The sequence below is a fragment of the Sus scrofa genome, chromosome 1 (assembly GCF_000003025.6).
Source record: "Sus scrofa isolate TJ Tabasco breed Duroc chromosome 1, Sscrofa11.1, whole genome shotgun sequence".
In the NCBI taxonomy this organism is placed as follows: domain Eukaryota; kingdom Metazoa; phylum Chordata; class Mammalia; order Artiodactyla; family Suidae; genus Sus; species Sus scrofa.
In genome coordinates, this window is record NC_010443.5 from 32415272 (window position 1) to 32431539 (window position 16268).

At 43.2% G+C, this 16268-nt stretch overlaps 1 protein-coding gene across 31 annotated transcripts in view; it reads left to right on the forward strand.

Moving 5' to 3' along the window:
• EPB41L2 (erythrocyte membrane protein band 4.1 like 2) overlaps window positions 2939-16268 on the forward strand; it is a 212434-nt gene continuing 199104 nt past the window's right edge. For 11 of the 31 annotated variants that reach the window (XM_021088214.1, XM_021088174.1, XM_021088193.1 and 8 more), the window contains exon 1: window positions 3385-3517. The gene's annotated coding sequence lies outside the window, so the exon portion shown is untranslated. Of the gene's footprint in view, window positions 3128-3358; window positions 3518-3625; window positions 3648-3749; window positions 3837-16268 lie in introns of those variants that run through there. The other 20 variants (XM_021088116.1, XM_021088043.1, XM_021088130.1 and 17 more) reach the window with 9 other exon arrangements.

Here is a 16268-nt window from a genome sequence, read left to right on the forward strand (position 1 = left end):
CTGTGATCCCACTCCTTGAATTGGGGTTGACTTTCTGACTTGCTTTAAGCAACGAATGGGGCATATGTACTGCTGTAGGACTTCTGGGCCCAGACATGAAAGGCCTTGCAGCATTTGCTTCTACCTCTCAGAAGTCAGATGCCATGTAAGGAAGTCTGGGTTATCCAGCTAAGCGGCCACATGGACAGAGAGGCCCTAGAAGATGAGAGTCCATGAAGAGGAGAAATTAGGCTCCCCAGGTGACAGGCAGCACCAAGCGCCAGACATGGGAGTGATGCCATCTTGGATCTTTCCTTCACAGTTGAGCCCCCCAGCTGATAACACATGGAGCAGAGATGAGCCATCCTGCTGAGCCCTGCCTGTTTGAATGCCTGCCCCAAAGAATCAAGAACAATACAATGGTTGTCATTAAGATTTGGAGTTGTGCAGTCACAGATAACTGAAACTGCTCCAATGATCGGCCAGGTGATAGAGTGACTCCTCTTGGCCATTTGTGTGGCATCTTGGTTGCTTATGGCAGTGCAGCTGGGGACACATGCATTCACAGGGAAGCTTGAGATCACCTCCATCAGACAGCATGCAAGGGCATTGTCAGATCTTCCTGCCCTTGGATCCTGTAAAGGAAGGGCAGGTTTTCAATCCAGAGCCACTCAGATATTTCCCTGTGGTTGGGCTTGGCACCCAGAAGGCACAAAGACAAAGGAATGAATTGCCAGTACAGGGAGATGAAGATTTCTGAGGAGCTTGTCTGGTAAATAAGGGCATTAAGGACGTCATGGGTGAATTTATAATCCAAATTGCTGGATGGCTTTACTTACAGACAGTGCCCAGGATTGAGGCTGTGATGCTAAATTTGGATGTGATGAGTCTTAGGTCTGGTAACTATTCCTGTTTTGTTCTCAATGTCAGTTTTGCTTGTTACTCCAGTCTGTCTAATAGGAAGACCCAGACTTGCTCTTATCAGTCTGATTTCCTAGGGATGAATGTTATGGCCTTGAAAACCACAGCCTGATAGTCCTGCCTGATGCTGCCAGTGTTCCAGCCTGTCTGCATCTCTGAATACAACCTATTCAGGACTATGTCCTGCTGTTTGTCCAATCCTGTCTTCTTGCATGGACTACCACCTGCTGTTTGCTGACATCTGTATGGTACCATGTTCCATCTGTTCTCTTCACTTCCTTATGGCTTCTAGTATTTGATTTTCCTACCTTTAGTTCCTGCTAGGTCTCCACTGAATCTGCTACACTCTGTTGAGGCCAAGTAAGGCTGTGTCCAAAACAGAGTCTAATTCTTTCACATGAAAACATTTAGATATTTGATAGCAGTCTTTCCATCACTTTTTTTTTTGGGGGGTCTTTTTGTCTTTTGAGGGCCCCACCCACGGCATATGGAGGTTTGCAGGCTAGGGGTCCAATCAGAGCTGTAGCTGCTGGCCTACACCACAGCCACACCAGATCTGAGCCGCGTCTTCAACCTATACCACAGGTCATAGCAATGCCTGATCCCTAACCCACTGAGCGAGGCCAGGGATAGAACCCGCAACCACATGGTTCTTAGTTGGATTTGTTTCCACTTCACCATGACGGGAACTCCTCCATCACCTTGACTCATTTATCTCTTTAGGCTAAGTCTTGCTGGCTCCCACATTATTAAGGTCTCTCATCTATGCATATAATTCAGCTTGTCAATGTTCCTCTTAAAAGGTAGTGTACAGAAGTGATACACAGACTGCAGCAGAGGATACAGTAGGGATATAATTTCCTTTTTTTTTTTTTTTTTTCTCTTTTCATTTTTTGGCCACCCTTCAGCATATGGAGCTCCCTGGCCAGGGGTCGATTCCAGCCACAGTTGTGACCTAAGCCACAGTGCTGTAATGCCGGATTTTTAACCCACTGTGCCAGGCTGGGGATTGAATCCGCATCCCAGCACTCCCAAGATGCTGCCAATCCTGTTGTGCCACAGCGGGAGCTCCTACACTTTCCTTTGATAAGAGAATTATGTTTTATAAATTATGTTATTTATCTTAATGTCAATTAACATTAATGTTATTACACTGCACTAACATTTTAAAGGGGTTTCATCAGAGTTAGATCAAGGTTCTAGGGGCTTTAAATCTTATGTAACTTTAGGGGTTCCTTAAAAAATTACAAGTATAGAGTTAATTTCAAGGCCTGTAAAAATGAAGGATCTTCATTTCATTGTAAATCTGCCTGAAAGTTCATAATAGTTCATAATAGCATTGTCCCCTAATATTCCAGGTCTTCTTTATCAGAACTGCTTTCTAGTCAGCCTTCCTCTCTGTCGTAGTTAGTGCAACTTACTAAGTTTTCCTTTGGTACTTAGCAGAGGGAGCATTAATTAAGTTAACTCATATGAGGGACTGAGAATAATGCTTGGCACATAAAGCACACAATAAATGTCAGATTTTATTATTTTTATTACACACTGGCAGGACCTTAGTCAATAACTTATCTCCTGGACTCTTTCTCTTTGATGTAATGAAAAGGTTAGAAAAGGTTCTGTTTAGGAAAGAAACGAGGACTTTGGCGAAGGTGCAGTCCCTAAAGACCTCAGTAGAGGTGGGAGAAGGCAAAGGACCAGAGCTGCCCTTGTGGCCGATGCTGGAGGCAATGACCTGGACAACCCATCTGACATGCCGATGTTCAGCAAAGAAGAAATAAGTAGCATCTGGAAGAAAATGGTCTCCAAGAACGGGGAAGTAGCCTTTTTGTGTGTGCATGTCTTTCCACAATTGGCCTCAAGCTAGGTTTCCAGCCTCTTCTTCAGCCACATCCTGCTCTGTAATCCAGGCTTCCAGGCCTCTGCCTGAAGTTCCTACCCACTCTTTGGGTTCAGCGTAAAAGCCCCTCCTCCAGGGGGCTTCCCCATTCCCTCCCGGCCCTCCCACAGGAAGAATAAACGGTTCCCAGTTCACTGCCCTCTCTGCGAAAGCACTTTTTCCACTCCAGACTGAGGAGCACCTAGTTTTCCTGATTTCTGTATCACCGGGGCCTAGCCTGGGGTCTGCCACCGAATAGGTGCTTAATAAAGATTTAGCCAATGAGTTCATTTTGAAGAACTAACTTTTGAAAGTTGATAAAAGAGGATTTAGGATCGGGATTCGCGGGTAAGAACGCCTTGCACACAGGCATGAGCAGTCACTATTCAGGGCAGCTCTGAGGGCGAGACACGTCTTACCAGCCCCGGGAGCCCGGCCACTACGCGCGGCGAATCCCTCGGGAAGGGTCGCTCGAGGGGGCGCGGGGGCGTGGCCTGGGCGCAGGGGGCGTGTCGCGGCCCGCGGGGGTTTCCGCACCGGGGGCGCGTCTCGCGGGGGCGCGGGAGGGGCTTCCGCCGCGAGGGGGCGGGGCTGGAGAGCCGAGTCCTCTGACGGCCCCAGCCGGGGAATTTCAATTTGAAACCCAGCGGAGGGAGGAGGCGGGCGCGGCGGGCTGGCGGCTGGGGCCGAAACGGGACGCATCTCCGCGGCAAGCGAGCTCCTGAGTGCGGCGCCCGGGTAAGGAGGCGTGCGGAGCTGGGGGATGGCGGGGCCGGGGCGGAGGAGTCCGAGCCGAGCGTCTAGTTGCTGCGGAGCTGCCGGGCGACGCGGATTTTTCCTCTGGCTGCATCTGGGAAGCTGATCCCAGGCAGGAAACTGTGGCGGGACGGCCCCGCCGGGAGGGGGAGGGCGGCCGGCTTTGGGGTTTTCTGCGACTCCTTCTCTCTCCTCTTCTCCAATCCCACCTCAGGGACCGGGTCCTGTTGCTCCAGGCCGGATCCCCGCTTCCCGGCTCCACTGCGGTCCCCCACCTCCCCCTTCTCGGGAGTCGGGTGAGGTAGGAGTAAGGCGAAGACTGCGCCGACCACGCCGGGGTGCGGTGGGCTCGGGGGTCACGCGTCCCGGGCTGCTGGAGGGGTCTGGCTCCATCCCAGGCGCGGGCCGCGGCGCGCGAGCCTCTCCCGGCTCGGAGCGGCCGCCCGCCTTCGACCGCTTGGTGATGAGCGCCGGGGCTCTGGCGGCGGCGGCGGCGGCGGCTTCCCTCAGGAGGATGATTTTGGAAGGGGAAACGCGGGCGAGGACGCCGCGCGTCCCTGGGCCGTCCGCGTGCGTGGGCGCTGCGGGGAGCCTGGCGAGGGCGGCGCGTCTCCCGCACTCGTGGCGCGAGTTCCCCGCCGGCGCTCGTTAGGTCCCGCAATTCGCAGGCGACCCGGCGAATGCGGAGAGGGACGCATGTTTTGCTCTCTGCTCTTTGCAGTGCTGGCACCCAGGCCATCGCACCACCGATGGCTTATTTTTCTCCTCCAGATGTGAGTCCGGAGGGTTGGGGCATTTTTAGATGAGCTGCCCGCGGAAGGAGCAGGAGGAGAGCAGAACGGAGCGAGCGGGATTGGAATTGGCATCTAAATCCCCCGCCGGAGACGATGCCCCCAGTTAGCCCTGATGTCTGCGGGGGAACGTCTGTCAATATGCTACCCAAGATCGCTCATCTCCCTTGGGGTCAGGGTTTTTTGGTGAGGTTAGAAGAGCTGTCGCCTAGAATCTCTTAGTTTGGGGAGGGGTATCTGACCTAGGACGCCTTAAATTGCATTTCCCAGCATCACCACCGCTGCCCGTTTTTAAGATCCCTGGTGAGGTGTGAGCGACGGTAGAAACTAGTAGAGCTGTGGTTATATTTTCTCTTTTCTGAATCACATCTTTTCCTCAGTTTTTTGAACATCCTGAATCTTTAATGGCATGTGTATGTCAAGCGTCCTGTTCTTCTTACTGTTATTTAAGCTTTTTTTTTTTTTTTTGTGAATCTTTACCAGTTTTCCCTTTATTCCTCTATCTTCCTCGGTTCCTTCATTTTCCCCTTTATTTTTCCTTCTGTCACTGGAATCCATAATTTCTATATTCTCTATTTATAATACTTTATTAAGAACTAGAATTTTAACCCATGTTTTATTATGTTTCCCCTTGGGTTTATCACTCGGGGGAAACTGAGTCAGTTTCTTGGCCTTAGGAGCTGAGATTTAAAATTCTCAGGCTTTGAACAGGTTTTACTGGAAAACGAATAGCACTTAATCCTCTTCAGTTTGCCTTTGCAGGGCTCTTTGCTCTGAGAAATCATTGGATTGCTGTTGCAGCCACTGATGGGGCTGCATTGCAATGCATTCTTGGATTGTGATAAGGGCCAACTGAGTACATCCATCAGGCTGCCACAACTTTTAAAGAGCACGGCGGTGATACCTGTCAGAGCTCCAGGTGTCCTAAAATTCAACTTGAGAACCACCATCAAACCTCAGATAATGACTTTTTGGAGGTTATTGGAGAACTGTACAAGTGGTAGTGGCTTGGAACAATGGTGTGGATTTAGGGCTGATTTAATCCTATCCTGTCTTCCTCACTTGTTGGGCAGAATTCCCACTGAAGTCAGTAGTGGTCTTGTGTGCGGAAGGACTGCTGAGAACAAGAGGCTGCTCATTTAGAGTAATGGGAGGGGGACAGTTTCTTTCCTTTTAAAACGTCCCTCTTTGGAGTTCTCTTGTAGTGCAGTGGGTTAAGGAGCTGGCCTTGTCACTGCAGTTTCTTGGGTCGCTGCTGTGGCTTGGGTTCGATCACTGGCCTGGGGAACTTCCACATGATGCCAAAAAGAAAACAAACAGAAAATTCCTCTTTAAGAAAGACCTAGTCATAACAGTACTTTAAACTTTTATCTCCAGTAGATGTAGTTAGAGCAAAGATCTTCCAGAGAAAATACGTGGATCTTCATTTTTATTTTATTTTTTAATTTTTTGCCTTTTAGGGCTGCACCCACAGCATATGAAGCTTCCCAGGCCAGGAGTCTAATTGGAGCTACAGCTGCCAGCCTATTTCACAGCCACAGCAACGCCAGATTTGAGCCCCCTCTGCACCTATACCACAGCTCACAGCAATGCCCCATCCTTAACCCACTGAGCAGGGCCAGGGAATCTGAAACCTCATGGTTCCTAGTTGGATTCACTTCGTCTGTGCCACGATGGGAACTCTGAGGCCTCATCTTCAGATTCTTGATAGCTAAATTGGATGGGCATTGCCTAAAACAAAAGTGAAAAAAAATTTAACAAAGTTAAAATTTCAGTAAAAATTATTGCTAACTTTGGTAAAAAGTTTAAACTGCTATGGAATATTTTCAACTGGATAAGTATGTTAAACTGGTTATATTTACAGCTGAGTATGTACATTAAAATCTGAAAGTTAATTCCAAGTAGAAAGAAGCAGATTTGCAGCGTTAGGGGACAAATCTAAAGAGAAACCCACCCTAAAATAACTGTAGAAATACAAAATAAGAGATTTCAGATTGCCCTTGGTGTATTTGGAGAGCTAGCTGTTACTACAGTTTGTGTATGTACAGGTCTTAGTGATTATCTGGGCCCATCATTAGATTTGTGGGCACTTGGAAGTTTCTAAGTTTTGTGCTGATCTGAGTTGGTGAGCTTGTTAGGTCCTTTGCTGCTTAACTAACGTTCTTGTGGTTTACCCTTTCCAAATTACCAGTTCGAAAGAATTGAGTTTAGAAAACCAATGCAGGCCCCAGATCTTAAAAATAGATTTTTAAAAATCAGAACCATGCCCACGTGGATTTCCCAGCCACTTGCTTTCAACTAAAAATACTTGCAAAGATGACAAAGCAGTCCTCCACCAGAATATTTATTATAAAATTACTCTGTAATTAGTAATCCTGTATAGTTATGTTTAAGGTCGGCTTTTGCCCTGAATCACCACTCTCATATAACTGGATAGAGAACTACAAAGGTTCTGTCTTTGTCATTTTACTTAGGAATGTGGGTTTATATTTTATATAGTGGAATGCTAAATATTTTGAAGATTTGGTTTTTGTTTCTGTTCTCATAGGAAAGTGCGGGCTTTCTCCTTTGTTTTCTGAACTAGAGTGGTCTGTTTAAAAGCCCTGTGTGAACTTTTTTGGAAAAGTCTGAACTGCTAGTATTTTCATAAGGCAATAAAATATTTTCTAGGGATCAATACTGATGAGAATAAAAATTTGCATTTCTAAAAATCTGTATTGTTTACTTGGAGAAAACAAAGGAAATAATGCCTACTCTCCTCACTCTACTTGTATTTAGAAACATTACTAGTGGCCTTGTTTGTTTTTTAGATTCAGAATTGCTGTACCTAACCACTGGGTACCCTTGCAGATTTAAAAGCCTCAAGTGAATGTTTATGCTGGCTTCAGTAGTTAGCAAATACTAACCAAACCCTAATTTAGTGCCCTTTTATAGAATCTTGGAATCTCAGGGCTGGACCTTTAGGAGTCAGCAAATCCATTTTCAACCCTTGCTCTCTCCCTGCAACACACAGACATTTCCAGCCGCTTTGGAAGGCCCGAGTTAATGCAAGATTTGTATATGGTTCCTCCCCAGATTCCAGACAGAACATCCTTTGGGGATGCCATGTTTTGGCAAAAGCCAGCAACCTGATATTCATAAGATTTCTTTGGTTTCTCTGAGCAGTGCCCAGGTCTAAAATCTAAAATGAAGTCGGAGTTCCCTTAGTGGTGCAGCGGTTAACGCATCCAACTAGGAACTGTGAGGTTGTGGGTCCGATCCCTGGCCTCACTCAGTGGGTTAAGGATCTGGCGTTGCCGTGAGCTGTGGTGTAGGTTGCACATGTGGCTTGGATTTGGTGTTGCTGTGCCTGTGGCATAGGCTGGCAGCTGTAGCTCCGATTCAACACCTAGCTTGGGAACCTCCATATGCCGTGAGTGTGGCCCTAAAAAGCAAAAAAATAAATAAAATAAAATAAAATGGAGTCAATGTCTGGTATCATTAACTGTAGGGGAATGGCCTCCAAGTATAAATGCTGTTGTTATTTACCTGTTACAGGTAAACTAAGAAGGAAGGAAAGCATTTCTAATGTAAGAAATAACTGGTACAGTGATAACTAATGCATTTTTTTTTAGTTTTTTTTTTTCCTGTAAATATGTATATTTTATATGAGGGAGGGAATACATATGTAGAGTTATGTAAAGCGCCTAGAACATTGTTTGTACATAATTAATTTGATGATTAGTTCATTGAATCTTTACGTAGTATAGTGGAGGTGCTCTTATTTCTGCAGTATCAGTTGAGCTCTCTCCTTTTTCATTTCTTACTTTGTTTATTTGGGTTCTGTCTTCTTGGTGAGTCTGGCCAGAGGTTTGTGAAGTTTGTTTGCTCTTTCAAAGAACCAGCTCTTGGTTTTATTGATTTTTTTTTTTGTATTTTTTTTTTAATCTCTGTTTTATCGATTTCCTCTTTGCTCTTTAGGATTTCCTTCCTTCTGGTGATTTTAGGTTTTGGTCTTCTTTTTCTAATTCTTTTATGTGGTAGGTTAGGTTGTTGATTTGAGATTTTTCTTCTTTTTTGAGGAAGGCCTGTATGGCTATAAACTTCCCTATAAACTCCTTTTGTGGCATCCCATAGATTTTGAATGGTTGTGTTTTCATTGTCATTTGTCTCGAGATATTTTTTAATTTCCTCTTTGCTTTCCTTGTTGACCCATTGTTTTTAGTAGGATGTTGTTTAGTCTCCATGTAGTCAGTTTTTTCACATTTCTTTTTTGCCCCTTGTGGTTGTTTTCTAGTTTCATGCCATTGTGGTCAGTGAAGATGCTTAAAATAATTTCTATACTTTTAAATTTGTTGAGGTTAGTTTTGTGCCCCAGTATATGGTCAGTCCTGGAGAAGGTTCCATGTGTACTTGAAAAGAACATTTGTTTTTTTTTTTTTTTTTTTGGATGTAATGTCCTGAGGATATCAATTAAGTCTAGCTGTTCTATTGTGTTATTTAGGATCTCTGTTGCCTTGTTGATTTTCTTTCTAGGGGATCTGTCCATTGATATGAGTTGGGTGTTAAAGTCTTCTACTATTATTGTATTCCCATCACTTTCTCCTTTTATGTCTGTTAGTATTTGTTACATGTATTTGGGTGCTCCTATTAGGGGTATATAAATTGATGAGTATAATATCCTCTTCTTGACTTGATCCTTAGAGGTGCTTTTTAGTGAGTTGGGGTTAACTTTGTAGAACCTGTTACTTACTGTTTCATGTAGAAATGTCATGTAGGTAATATTTTATATACGAGATTGCTTTTCTCTTTCTATGGGTATTGTTTCCTTTTGTGGTTGGCTTGATCTGTATGGGTTTCTTAGATGCATGTTTTTCATGTTGAGAAGGGCAGACAGTCAATACTTTATTTCCCTAAATACCCAGTGTCTGGGGTAAAATTTATTTTAAAGAGAATATTAGTAGTTTTCTCAATTTTCTCATTTTTAAATGTTGTCTCTTTCCCCTTACTATCAGGATAGACCTCAGGCAGCTTGTGAGTGCATTTATACTTCTGGCTTTTTTGAATTTGGGCTAATTTCATATTCTCAGTTACTTTTAAAATAGTATGTTTTCATATCACGTATAATTCTCTGCATTTGGGTATTTTTTTTACTTTAGCATGATAGTGCCATAAAGATCTAAATATATTTAGATTGCCTCCCAAATAATTTTTATACTAATTTGGCATCAACTTGAAGGATAAAAATTATTTTTTCTATTTGCTCCGAGAACTAGCACAAGTAAGATTTTGCTTAAGGTAGTGTCATGATGGTTTTAGTTCTTTCCAGGTTAAGAACCACAGGGCATGAAAAGAGTTCCGAAGCGATTTTGTCACTGTTCATCTGTAGGACCTTTTTTCTGGATCAGGTAGGGAAATTCATTGTCTTTAAGCTAAATCTTTTAAAAGTTCTGTGATGGCCTAGCAGTTAAGGATCTGGCTTTGTCACTGCTGTGGCATGGGTTTGATCCCTGGTTCAGGGACTGTTGCATGCCAGTGGCACTGCCCCCCCCCAAAAAAAAACCCAAACTGAAACAACTAAATCTTTCATGCTATAAGCAAAAAGCTAGTTTCCTCTTGCTTTGCTCTTTTTATGGCCTATTTACCTCCATGAAAGAATTTTTTAAATACCTAAAGACTTATGTTACCCTCTAATTGCCTTTTTCCAAGAAAATTGTGATTTTAAAATCTTTTCATATAAGTCTGATTACCAACTCTCTAATCATTTTTTCCAAGCCCTGCATTTTTCCAGATCTCTTGATGAGATTCAGAGCTGGACCCACCACCGTGATAACAACAGTGCTGAGTTTAATCATGTTTTTGAGTTTCTTATATTCTATCAATATATGTACACATTCTTGAAGATACTAAATTCATATGTAATTTACACTTTGCTATAATTCTTAGATCTTTCTTTTTTGTCTAAATAGTCTACCTGTTTTTCACTTTTGATTCACCAACTTAGGGTACCAGAAGGGAACATGGAGATCATTTAGTTTAGATTTTTGACCTGAGGTGGGAAGTGGGGTTAGTGGGAGAGGTGTTGCCAGGATGGGACTCAGAGGTTCATGAACTGCCTGAGACTGTTAAGTAAAGTGGTGTGTGTGTGTGTGTGTGTGTGTGTGTGTGTGTGTGTGTGAGAGAGAGAGAGAGAGAGAGAGAGAGATTTCGGGGATCAGATTTTGAAAGAGTTTTGAGAAACAGAAAAGGTTGAAAACTGATGATGTAGTTCTGTTCTTATTTTTTGAGATTAGAGAAGCAAAGTCTTAGGAAAATTTTTTTTTCATGTTACCCCATTGTACTTTCCTGCCCCCACTGTTGTGCTTATTTCCTTTGAGTCGAATGTTTTTAGTTGTCCCATTTTATCCAGTTGTCAAGGTTAAACTGAATTCTGATATATTGGCTTCTTTATTTTCTTACTTTGAACTTAATGAATGTGCTTTTATTTCCTCACCAATTTCTTTGAAAGAAATATTAATTAGAAGGGATCAGTAATAAGTCCACACTCTTACAGTGCCGCTTAGACTGCCACTTATTCCAGTGGGGCCTTGGGTAAATTCTTTCTTTCCTTTTTTTTTTTTTTTGTCTTTTTTAGGGCTGCACCCACAGCATATGGAGGTTCCTAGGCTAGGGGTCCAATCGGAGCTGTAGCCACGGGCCTGTACTGCAGCCACAGCAACACCAGATCCGAGCCGTGTCTGCGACCTACACCACAGCTCACAGCAATGCCAGATCCCTAACCCACTGAGCGAGGCCAGGGATTGAACCCGAAACCTCATGGTTCCTACTCGGATTGGTTAACCACTGAGCCACAACGGGAACTCCGGGTAAATCATTTCTCAAAGGCTCAGTTTTCTTATCTTCAGTGTTGGGGTTAACAACCACAGGCTACCTCGGAGAGTTCTATGAGGATTAAATGAGCTAGTGCTTATAGAATGCCTCACATAGTGCCTGGCATCTGTGGAGATTGTTAGGTTAAGAAAAGACCTAGTGGGTTGCTTGTGAATATGTGATAAGCTTTTTCTTTTTCTTTTTTTTTTTTTTTTTCAGTGGTCAGGAATAATTATCTGTGTGGAAGGATGGTCTTTGATATGAAACTGTAATTTCCTATGGTGGATCACAAGTTAAAACCACTTTTTAACAATTTCAGTATGGTATCTCTAGAATTTTTAACAAACTATCCACTGCTTTTGGCAGTGGTCAGAAAAGCATATATTTAACAAAACTGTTTGGATCTAATTTCAGTAACATAGAGAGATGCTAGTCTTTTTTGTTATGTTGCCAGAAGTAACTGATTCAGAGTGTAAAATTTATATGTATTTGCTCTATTATAACTTCCTCTCTCTATAACTTCAGTGAGCTTGCTGCACGAAGGCTGTAAGTGGAATTTTTATAGTGTTTAAACCTCTATGTGTGGCATTAAAATGTGACCTTTAGGAGTTCCCATCATGGCTCAGCCATAATGAACCTGACTAGCATCCATGAGGACATGGGTTCAATCCCTGGCCTTGCTCAGTGAGTTAACGATCTGCCATTGCTATGAGCTGCCGTGAAGGTCGCAGGTATGGCTCGGATCCTGCTTTGTTGCGGCTGTGGCTGTGGCTGTGGTGTAGGCCGACAGCCGAAGCTCTGATTGGACCCCTAGTAGCCTGAGTACTTAAATATGCCGCAGGTGCACCCCCCCAAAAAAAAGCCAAAAAAAAAAAAATGACCTTTATAAATCCAGAACATCTTTTTGTACATGAAATAGATTTGCAAATATATTTTCCTCTAACATAGTGTTTTAACTTTAGTTGACAACATTAGGAAATCAGGAGTTTTCACATAAATCTCTTTGAGATTTCTCAGGGGAGGACCTTGGCAGCACTGGGTCCTGTGCTCCTCCACTACAGTACTGAGGAGTTCATGTCTCGTCTCACACAGGCCATCCTCTGCCTGCTTTGCCAAAGCCCCTCCCGTTTCCTTTCGGCTTCCTGCAGGACCTTTTCATTCATTTGCATTGGATATCTGGCTCCTTTAGACTATTGAGTTTGCATCTCTTTTACTAAATGTCAATTTGAAAGATGCAAAAAGGACCAGATGTATATGGCCTTAAAGAAGGTGATCCTAACCTTGGGCCTTGAATACCTCTAGGGCCAGCTGTCCTTTCCCATCTCTTCTTTTGGGAAGGCTGACCTCTGGGTCAGTGTCAGTCTTGGTTTTTTTTTTTTTTTTTGTCTTTTTGCTATTTCTTGGGCCGCTCCCGCGGCATATGGAGGTTCCCAGGCTAGGGGTCAAATCGGAGCTGTAGCCACCGGCCTACGCCAGAGCCACAGCAACGCAGGATCCGAGCCGCGTCTGCAACCTACACCACAGCTCACGGCAACGCCCGGATCGTTAACCCACTGAGCAAGGGCAGGGACCGAACACACAACCTCATGGTTCCTAGTTGGATTCGTTAACCACTGCGCCACGACGGGAACTCCAGTGTCAGTCTTGTTTTCTGGAGCCCAGCGTGCAGTAGACCTTCAGTGACACTTGGAGAGACGGCTCTTTCTAGTTTGCTCCTGCACTTTGTGACTCATTCCCATGGGCAGGTTGCTAGGTTCTCTGAAGCCTGGTGTTAACATTCCCGCAGCCCGTAGAAGTACCTGGTTTTGTATGGTATTTGGCTTTTTAGAAGATGTTGTGTTTTTTTGTTCTTTAAATTTCATCCTTTGGTACGTTAGTGTGTATCTTCAGAAGATAATTCTTTTATAAATATAACTGGAATGCCATCGTCACACTAGGTGTTCCTTAATATCATCAAATATTCAGTTATCCACATTCAATCTGTAGTTATCTCAAGTATCAGTTTTTGGAAAGCGTGTTTGAATCAAGATCCAGTTAAGATCTGCAGTTATGATTGGTTGGTGTCATCTTTCCCCTTCATCTCTTACTTTTCCTTTCAGTAGTCTCTATGTTGAAGAAACTTGAGTAATTGTTCCCTGTGGTTTCCCAATGTCTAAATTTTGCTGATTTCAACCTTATAGTGTAGTTAACCTGTTCCTCTGTCTTTTGTATTTTCTTTAAATTGATAGTTGGGTCAAAAGACTTGGTCTAATTCAGTTTCTTTCCTCCCACCCTCTCTTCTTTCTCCCTTCCTTCCTTCTTCCCTTTCTTTCTTTCTTCCTTTATTTCTCCCTCCTTTCTTTCCTTCCTCCCTCTCTCTTTCTTCCTCCCTTCCTCCCTCTCCCTATCTCTCTTTCTTTCTCTGCCTCTTTCTCACTCTCTTCTGTCCTTTCTTTCTTTTTTCCCTTTCTCCTTTCCTTTCCTTTCCTTTCCTTTCCTTTCCTTTCCTTTCCTTTCTTTTCCTTCCTTTCTTTCTTTTCTCTCTTTCCCTTTTTTTCTCTCTCTCTCCCTTCCTTCCTTCTTCCATTTTGTTTGCTTTTCATCCTAGCTTCAGGTGCTGGCCCATCACCTGCTCTGTCTTCTACACCTGTCCTGGACAGGTGCATTTTATGCTGGTGGGTCAGCTTTGTTCCAGGTTCCATTGTATGCAATCTGATAAGGCCAGAAGCATTGATAAATACATGTCAAAAGGAAGAAAAATAACTTGTGGAGCACAGATGATAAGCTGTAATTGGTGCTTTATACATGTTAATATCCCTAATCTTTTTTACAGCAATGCCTTGAAGTAGCTGGTATGTAGTTCATTTTACAGATGAAAAAATTGAGGCTTAAAATCAGAATAATTTGCTCAAGGGCCCCCGGCTTGTGTGCTGCTAACACTTCTGTTTCTTTTGCAGGGGAGGGTTAGTTATTGCTTGTAATTGCTTGATGCTATTACTCTGTAGAATTTGAAGATTTTAGGTGTTTGTTGGTATCTACAGTGTTTGACTTAACAAAGATAAGTTCGCAGAATTCCTGCCATGGTGCAACAGGATTGACATCATCTCTGACGCACTAGGATGCAGGTTCAATTCCCGCCCCAACACAGTGGGTTAAAAGATCAGGCATTGCTATAGCCTAGATCACAACTGTGGCTCAGATCTGATTCCTGGCCAGGAAACTCCATATGCTGCAGGGTAGGCAAAAAAGAAAAACAAAAAAACAAACAAACAAAAAAATAAGTTTGCTTTCCTATTTTTCTGCCTCCCAGTTTCTTTTGTAAAGGTGTTATTTATGAAACAGTACTTTTAGTTGTGTGATTCTTTTATGTATGTATGTATGTGTGTATTATGTATGTACATATTTATTTATTTTTGCCCATGCTCACAGCATACAGATGTTCAACGGCCAGAGATCAAACCAAGCCACAGCAGTGGCAAGACAGAATCCTTAACGTTAGGCCACCAGGGAACTCCAATTGTGTGATTCTTGAATTAAGCTGGACTGGGGAGTACCCTACATCGTGTTCTTCACCTTAGTGTAGTTTCCAGGCTGCTGTTTCAATGTAAGAAAAATGTCCCAGAATATAAAAGACATCAAAATAAAGTGGGGGCCTTTCTTCCCCTCTGTTTTTGTCTTTCAAGCCATTTTATACTTTTTGCTACTTCATTTACAGTGCACATGGCATTCCCTGGGGTGCTTGTACATGATTTAGAAATAGTGCAGGTAATAGTGTAGGGATTGTAAAGAAAAACAGCAGACCCCTGCCCTTCCTGTCCCTTCATGAGAGATTTTGCTTCCCAGATACAACCGCTTTCAGTTCTTTTGGCTTTATTTTCTGTTTTGTCTAAACAACATGATTTCCTTGGGTTGGTTTTGTTCCCCCATTCTAGACAGTAATAGCCATTTTCTGCCTTGGTTGGGGTCAGCCTCCTTAGTAACTCCCTCTTTTTTTTTTTTTTCCCAGGACCACACCTGTGGCATATGGAGGTTCCCAGGCCAGGGGTCTAATCGGAGCCACAGCTGCTGGCCTACACCACAGTCACAGCAACTCGGGATCCGAGCCATGCCTGCAGCCTACATCACAGCTCAGGGCAACACTGGATCCTTGACCCACTGAACGAGGCAAGAGATCGAACACGCAACCTCATGGTTCCTAGTCGGATTCATTTCCACTGCACCACGATGGGAATTCCCTAACTTCCTCTTACACACATTTTTCTCTCATTCTGCAGTACATATAGGCAGCAGCTAAGCCATATGTGCTTTGATTGCATACTTTCTTTTACAACTTTTTGTTTTATCCTGAGGTTAATTGCCTGTTTTTTCCCATTTGCATAGTTTTCTTTGTACCTCTTCTTAATTCAGCTCTAAACTATGTTGAAAACTATGTTGTAGACTATTTTTTTTTTTTTTTCTTAAAGACATCCTTCCTGGACTGGTTTATTTCTAGAACTGCTGTGTAGCTGTATTCAGGTAATTTCCCTTTTCGTCCCTTCCTGGGTTCCCAGGCTCCATATCTCTTTCTTAACTCTTACTTTACAAGGGTATAATTCTCTAGTAGTTTTCCAAAAAAGTGCAACTGGAAGGTAAATTTCTTGAGGCCATGCAAGAGCACCAGTCTTAAAAATGCCTTTTTGTACTCTCAATTTGATTGCATTTATAGTTTGGCTGGGTATAGAATTCTAAGTCAGGGGTTACTTTCCTCCTGAATTTTGAAGGCATTGCTTCATTGTATTCTAGCATCCCAGTGTGGCTGTTACGAAAGACTGACTCAGATTCTGATTTCTGCATCTGTACCTGTGATTGGTTTGTTTTCTTTTGAAACATTGAGTGTTTTATCTTTGAACTTGGTGTTTTGAAATTTCATGGTGGTTTGCCTTGGTGTGGGAGTTTTTCACTCATTGTGATGACTACTCAGTGGGACCTTTCAGCTTGGAAACTCTTGTTTTTCAGAAATATTCTGCTGTTGTAATGCTTTTTGTGTTTTCTGTTCTTTCTGGAACTCTACTTACTTAGATGTTGAATTTCCTGCAATGACTCTTCATTTTAGTTACTTTTTTCTCTCTGACATC